General features: G+C 31.4%; 1 protein-coding gene across 13 annotated transcripts in view; it reads right to left on the reverse strand.

Moving 5' to 3' along the window:
- Positions 1–8,167, reverse strand: part of Trpm (transient receptor potential cation channel, subfamily M) — an 888,877-nt gene that overhangs the window by 479,647 nt on the left and 401,063 nt on the right. The gene's annotated exons all lie outside the window — the stretch shown is intronic.

Consider the following 8,167-nt stretch of genomic DNA (forward strand, 5'->3'; position numbering starts at 1 on the left):
CTTCAGAGCTATGCTGCAATAGAACACTAATACAAATAACTAATGCAAAGTTTACAATGTTTCACTTACATCAAATTTTTAAAAAGTAGGTAACATAGCCCAGAGGACAGAAAACGATATTATTATATCGTTTTCGTGCATGGCCGCCAAAGCAGGTGGCGCCTCTGCATGCTAACCACTGCTGTGGTGAAATTTTGGGAGACATTCGTTGGACTTTCCGAGTTTGAATTTGTATCAGCCCAAGTGTCTGATGAGGCTGGGATAGGCCGAAATGAGTCATAACACTTTATTGATACCGATTCGAGCACGGGAAGTTTAACGAATTTGTCCTCCTAGGCCATATATATATATATATATATATATATATATATATATATATATATATATATATATATATATATATATATATATATATATATATGGTATATACACCGGTATTTAGGCGCCACGCCCTTCGGTAGGGATCTATGGAGTAGTATTACCGAGCAGCAAGCCCTTATCTCTTGCCGTACTGCTCCTTCTTAGGCCGATCAGATACCAGCATATTATAGTCTAAGACGCAAATTCGTTTTAGAAATTTTAAACTGCTGCGTTAGCCTTTTTTTATTTTTCTGTACACCGAGCCGGGGCTTGAACCCACATCCACTGAACCATTTGACAGTGAAGCGAATGAGAATCGGCCGCCTGGCCCGCTTGGCTATCTGACCGACAAAGTACTTTATTGCTATTCAAAATATATGCCACCAAGATCGATACACTTTTGAATAGGTTCAAATCAATGGGTCAAACAGTTATTCCAGTCTTCAGACTTACAAAATCGCTGATTTAAAGGCATCGTTGGCTTCTTCTGGCAACTGGAATCGCTGCCCACGTATTGAATTCTTAATCTTTGGGAACGTGAAGAAGTCGTTGGGATTTAGGTTCGAGGTTATACGGTGGGTGGTTTAACAATTCAATGTTTTGAAGACCAAAACTCTATTTTGGGATTGCGTGTTGCTTTGTCGAAGTTTCGCGATAACTTCTGGTAAACAACCGATTATATACCTATCAGAAATAACCGTTCTTTAATCTTCTACGGTAATTGTTGCCACATGATTTTGACACAAAAGTTGCGACCATTTTCTTTGACACACTTCGAGAACGGATCACTTTTGTTGGTTTTTCCTCATCGTGAAACATCCACACAGCGGATTGGTGTTTATTTTTTCGTTCGTATGAGTAAATCCAACATTTATTGCCATAAACAATACTATAAACGTTTTTTAAGCTTCCTTTGTTGAAGCGCTCCAATGTTTCTCGACACCAATTGACCCGAAGCGCTTTTTGCTCTTGTGTGAGCAAATTAGGGATTGAACGGAAAACCAACTTTGTAACACCCAGTTCTTCATGCAGAACCTTTAAATGGAGGTCTTTAAAATGCCTAAAGATGGCTCTATTTCCCGGGATGTTACACGGCGATAATCTCTAATTAGCTGACGAACCGTATCAATGTTTTGGTGTGTGACTGCTGTTTTGGGTGAACCTGGTCTGGTTCGTCGCTAAGACTGAAGCGACCACGTTGAAATTCGCAGTACCAGCAGGAAATAGTTGATTGGTGTGATGCTTCATTCCCACACAGAAATCGACATTGCTATTGTGATAATCTTCTCCGAAAATTGTAAAAAATTATTGCTCGAAAATGTTCTCAGCTAAGATCCATTTTTCGACCGACTTGCTAATTTCAAAAGTTCACTGTATCTACACAACTTGTTGTATAGCAATGAAACGCTCGATTTATGTCAACAAAAGATTGAGGTTAAACTTATGTCGGAAAGTTTTATTGGTGGCGCCCTATAAGCGGCTCTATGAAAAACTAAAAAGAGAAATCTTATACACTGGACTCCACAAAAAACATTAAAAAATTTGGTTATGGTACAGGTGTCAGAACCCGACCATTTGTTGTAGTTAAAGCAGTAGATATAATTAGCAGCAGATATTGTTATAATTACTGAAATTATTAAAAAAATTTATTAATTGAAATTTATAATGAAATAAGAAATTTATCGAAGGCTGTCTAAAGTTAAGTTTTATAAATCTTGGTTTGCATAGCATCATAATGAATAATATGTTGAAAATTGACTGAAGGTCAAAGTAGGTTTAATTGACAAGTTATCCCCAAAACAACAACTCAACTTAGCACTCAGAAAAGACAGAGACAATCATACTTAAAGGTCCAAGAGATAGGGATCATATATCCTACATGATGGAAGGAGAAAGAATATTTCCAGTAAAAAAGGTGAAATATTTGGGCGTTATATATTTATATATATATATATATATATATATATATATATATATATATATATATATATATATATATATATAAATTGACAATTGACAATTACAAAAATAAAAAGCGGTAAAAAACAGCTGGAATAGATGGTATAAGAGTGGAACTGCTGAAATACGTTGGCAATAAAATCTGAAAAATCTTAGCCGGCATATTTACGAACTGCGTACGATCGAGATGCATACCAGACCACTGGAAGACAGCAAACATAATTCTCATTTATAATAAAGGTAGCAAAGAGGATATCAAAAACTACAGACCTATATGTCTACTACCAATCATACACAATATGAGATTAACAAACGCATTAGATGCTGCACAGCCGAGAGAGCAAGGTGGCTTTAGAAGTGGATTCAGTACCATGGATCATATTCATACGCTTTAAGAACTAATGAGTAGAGCTAAAGAATATGAAATACCGCTAGCATTAACCTTCATAGATTTCGAGAAGGCTTCTGATTCTATATATCTCAAGACAGCAAGAGAAGCTTTGATCAACCAAGGCATTGACAAACCGTATATAGAAACAGCAAATATATATAGAAAAGCAAAAAGGTAAAAATTTATGAAAACACTCCAGAATTTCCCACTACCAGAGGCTTCCGAGAGGGAGATGCAATATCACCAAAGCTCTTCACTGCAACTCTAGAAAATATATTCAGCAAATGAATTGGCACAACAAAGGAATATCCATTGATGAAGAATACCTCAGCCATCCAAGATTTGCTGCAGATGACATCGTTCTGATTGCTAATAATCCTGCAGAACTACAAGAACTTATAAGCGACCTAAATAGAAACTAGCATTGAAGTTGGCCTAAAAATAAACTTGACAAAAACAAAAACCATGTACAACGAGCTAGTGGATGTCCAAGATGTAATAATAAAAAACACTGCACTTGAGATAGTAGACTCGTACGTACACCTGGGCAATTAATACATAAATATGGCTCCTTACTTCCAGAAATAAACAGAAGAATGAAACTGGCTTAGGCATTTTGTGGCAGAAATGCAGTTATATTCAAACTTGGACACTAAAGAAGTAAGTCAAAAGTCAATGGAGCGATGCATGTTAGGCATAACAAAGAGAGATCGAAAAAGAATAGAATGGATCAGACAGAAAACCAAGCTTACTGATGTAATCCATATAATTAATTCTTTAAAATGGCAGTGGGTGGGACATTTAGTGAGAAAAATTGACAATAGGTGGTCCACTATAATTATACTGTGGTGTCTAAAAGGCGTCAGGAGACCAGGAAGACGTCCAAATTTAAGATGGGACTATGACAAAAGGAAAAAAGCCAGTACAACATGGCACAGAAAAGCGAATTTTAGACAATAGTGGGCAGAAATGAAGAATGACTGTAACAAAAGCTGCACCATAATCGGTAGAATATGCTGAGAATGATGTTGATGATATATAAAGAAGAAACTAGTTTGTAATGTTTCAAAATATGATACTAAGTGTATTAAAAATTGTATCTTTTGATTGAAAATGTAAGAATTTTAAAGTAAAAATTTGAAAGTTTTCCAAAAAAAAATGATAACTAAAAAACGTAAGTGAAGTACTGTAAACTTTACATTAGTTATTTATATTAGTGTTTTATTATAGCATAGGTCTGAAGATGGCTTTGTAAGTCGAAAGAGCTTAGATAGGAAATAATTGTTTATACACTTCAAAAATACTTTTTTTCCATCCTTTGATTTGTCATAAGTATGACAATCAATATATGATAAAGATCTAAGACTAATAATGAATTTATATTAGAATCAGCGAGCAAATGAAAAAATAGATAACATTTTAGAGGTAATGCCGTATATTGCCGCCACTAATGTTTAATACCTACAGTGAAGACATTTTCAGGAAGTTTTATCAAGCGCAAATTAAGGAATAATCGTCAAAAGGGAAGTAATAAATAACATTAGACATACAGACGATACTTAATCAACGACGAGATGATACCTTTTACTAGAAAATATTAATGAAGTGTGTAATACATACGGAATATATAATAATATCAAGAAAACGAAGTATGTAGTCGGTAGAAAAATTGAATTCATCATGCAAACATCACTATAAATAAATATTGCTATCTGGCTAGTTTCTCCTATTTTGCTAGAAAACCAAATACTTAAATAATCTTCAGTAAAATTCAATTCATCATACAAACATCACTATAAATAAATATTGCTGTTTGGCTAGTTCCTTTTATTTTGCTATCTTGCTTCATCCAATGTTATATGCTAGTGCAGTTTCCAGGACGGTCGAAAAAAAAAACAGTTAAGTTACTTACTTAATACAATAATACAATGCGTATACCTTGATTTACAGTTTACTTTGTACCTCGATATTAGGGAAAAACTTTTAGACACAAAATTAGATATATTTTTTCTAAAGAAGACACAGTTACTGTCACTTTTGAAGTTGTTCAGTAATATTCTTCAAATTTTTGGTAGATAGACTGATCGTTTCAATATCAGCCTTTACCTACAGTTAGACAGAGAAAACTGACGCAAAGCAGTCCCTGCATCTCTTTCTAATTTGCCAGGTTTTTCGACCACCTGACCTAAATGACCAATGAGAAGGTCACATGGTCGATAAACCCGGCCCATTAGACAAAGATGCAGGGACTGCTTTAGGTTAGTTGTCTCTGTCGCACTGGGGGAACGCGACTGTATTGCAGCAGTCAGTCTATCTTGTATTATATTATGTCTATGGTTTTAATCGTTTTAATACATAAGATTTGTTGGTAACTTAACATTTGAATTTATTATAGGTGAACTGATATCATATATAGAATTTTTCATATAAAAATGATTGCACGTCATTCAAGATTTACGACGTCAGAACCCCACAGCGTTGCCAAAACATCAGAATAGTTAGTAAGTGAGGAATTTTTAAAAGGTCAACTATTTGTCAAACTATTATATTAACAGTAAATACACTTACTTTTAAGACTACTGCAACACACTAAAATACATAAGAAAATATTTTAATACAAAATTAGATATTCTAAATTTTAAACTTACCTCTTTTAGAGCATTAATAGTAAAAATGTCTCGCCATTATTTCTTGTTCAAAATAATCTATCTTATATGAAAGCTTATCAGCTTTCTACAGACTATTTAGTTGTTTTGGCATAACACAATCATAATGCACAACAATAATTAGTTTTTAAAGCTATTAATCTAAATTTAAGATGTATTTATAAATACAATTTATTAATATATAATATATTATGATCAAATTTTGTAAAAAATCAAAAAATAAATAAAATTCTTACCCTAAATAAGCGGCCACACATTATACAATTTTGCCACAAGCTGAACTGTCATTAAAATTTGAAGTATTCCCTTATCATTGTCAAATCTATTTAATTAAAATTATTATTTTGTGGAATATTAGACTTAAAGAGTTATTTCAAAAAATTTATATTATTAATAATAACAAATGTTTTTGGTTATTTAATCAATATAATTCTAAAATTCCCAATATAATGATGATTACATTTTTTGATTATTATAACATGTTGACGCCTATGAAAGATCGAGCAGTTCCGTATGGGTTTCGTATTATTGTAAATATAAGTGACGTCACTTTATATAAATTGTGACATGCAAGGTTTTTACTTTGAAAAATGGTATAAACAGAAAGGCACATGTATAAACCTACAAAAAATTAAAGAAGCTGCTAAACACTTAAAAAATATTTAAAATCTCCAAATTGTTGATAGGGGTTAGGTGAATATCTATTTTTTTCTTTAAAGTGATTAAACAAATCAATAATACAACTTCGACACAGGATTACTTTAAACATCTTCTTGGTACGGAATTCCGGTACTAATACTCTACCATTTTATTTGTACTCTTACTTTGTACCCAAAGGACAAATAAATCTGAAGCTCTAAAGCTGTATCGTCGTCACTTCCTCATTACCTAACTGGCCATAATTAGTAGGTCAGGAATAATATATTTACCAAGGTAGGTTGCGCATTAAATTAAACGAGCCCTTTCGTAATTAAAATTCCCACAGAATCTTTAATTACCCTTAACAAACAGGAGGACGTAAGGTTTTTATTTATATAGAGAATATTAATGAAGAATGCGCAGAGCTTTGTATTCAGGCAAGCACCTAATTTAAAAAATTAATTATGGAGACTAATTTCAACTAGAGAAAGATGTTATGTACATTACCTCTTTGAGTAAGAATACAGTATTATAGTATAATGGCGTAATACTGCCTAAAAAATAGAAATTGCATAAGCTTTTAATACATACTTATCGCTGCCAAAGAGCTTAAATTAAGAAATTATTTTTCTGATAATAATTTTGTAGAAAAGCCTGCAGCATGATGAAAAAAACTCATGCAGCAAAAAGAGCATATATATACATACATATATATATACATACATATATATATATACATATATATATATATATATATATATATATATATATATATATATATATATATATATATATATATATATATAGACAAGAAATTTAATCTTTGCAGATAAGTTAAATAGTAAACTCTTAAATTGGGGAAATCTGCAAGAAAGACTCTAATGAGTATCAATTGTTTCGCCGAACGTTTTCGCCAAAGAGAATTAATTTGGCTTCTTCAGGGCTGAAAGAGAATAAATTATAATTAGCTACCATATATTATCTATTAAAAACATTATTGATCTTACCGTAACTTAGAATTGTACAGTTAGAATATTAAAAAACTTTGCTAGTAACATAATGGTGTTTTTTGTTACTATGTGCAAAAAAAAAAGTTTTTTTTTTAAGGTTTGAAATGTATGGTAGCTTTGAACTTAAAACGCAAAGGTTTACCAAAGGTTTACATGAACAATAGAATATAATTAAAAAAGAAAATCAAAATAATAATTCCCTATACTGGGATTTAATTTCATTCGTTTTTACCAATGAACCTTAACGACATAAAGATTCATAAGAACTACTTGAATTTGTCAGCGCATGCGTTCTGGCTAAAACAGAACCTCACTTTTAAACTTTCTAACAATCAAAAATTTAGTTATTGCCGACAATTCAAAGAATTACCTCCTTTTAAATGTAGTTACATTGGGTTTTTCGATTAACCTTGGGTAAACCTTTGCGTTTTAAGTTCAAAGCTACCATACATTTCAAACCTTAAAAAAAACTTTTTTTTTGCACATAGTAACAAAAAACACCATTATGTTACTAGCAAAGTTTTTTAATATTCTAATTCTACAATTCTAAGTTACGGTAAGATCAATAATGTTTTTAATAGATAATATATGGTAGCTAATTATAATTTATTCTCTTTCAGCCCTGAAGAAGCCAAATAAATTCTCTTTGGCGAAAACGTTCGGCGAAACAATTGATACTTATTAGAGTCTTTCTTGCAGATTTCCCCAATATTTAAGAGTTTACTATTATGTATATATATATATATATATATATATATATATATATATACATATACATATATTATAGTTCTATATATATATATATATATATATATATATATATATATACATATATATTTATATTATATATATACATGTAAAGAAAATCACAACATACAATATCTGCTGTCGAGATTTTGTTAAATTTGAATTTTACCGCCTTACCGACGGAAAGCAAGATTTCCACGCAGCTTGAGATGAGTGAAAGTGATAAGGGAAAATATACATTATAAATTCATTATAAAAATTATGAACGAGAAATGATCTAACATTACTAATAGCTTTAATTGTTGTTTCTTTGTTATTTTCAGGTATGATACCTTATAATTATTAGTTTGTAAATTTTGTAGTAATAAATAAATCTTTGTTACTTTCAGAGAAAC

The sequence above is a fragment of the Diabrotica undecimpunctata genome, chromosome 2, assembly GCF_040954645.1.
Source record: "Diabrotica undecimpunctata isolate CICGRU chromosome 2, icDiaUnde3, whole genome shotgun sequence".
NCBI classification, from domain to species: domain Eukaryota; kingdom Metazoa; phylum Arthropoda; class Insecta; order Coleoptera; family Chrysomelidae; genus Diabrotica; species Diabrotica undecimpunctata.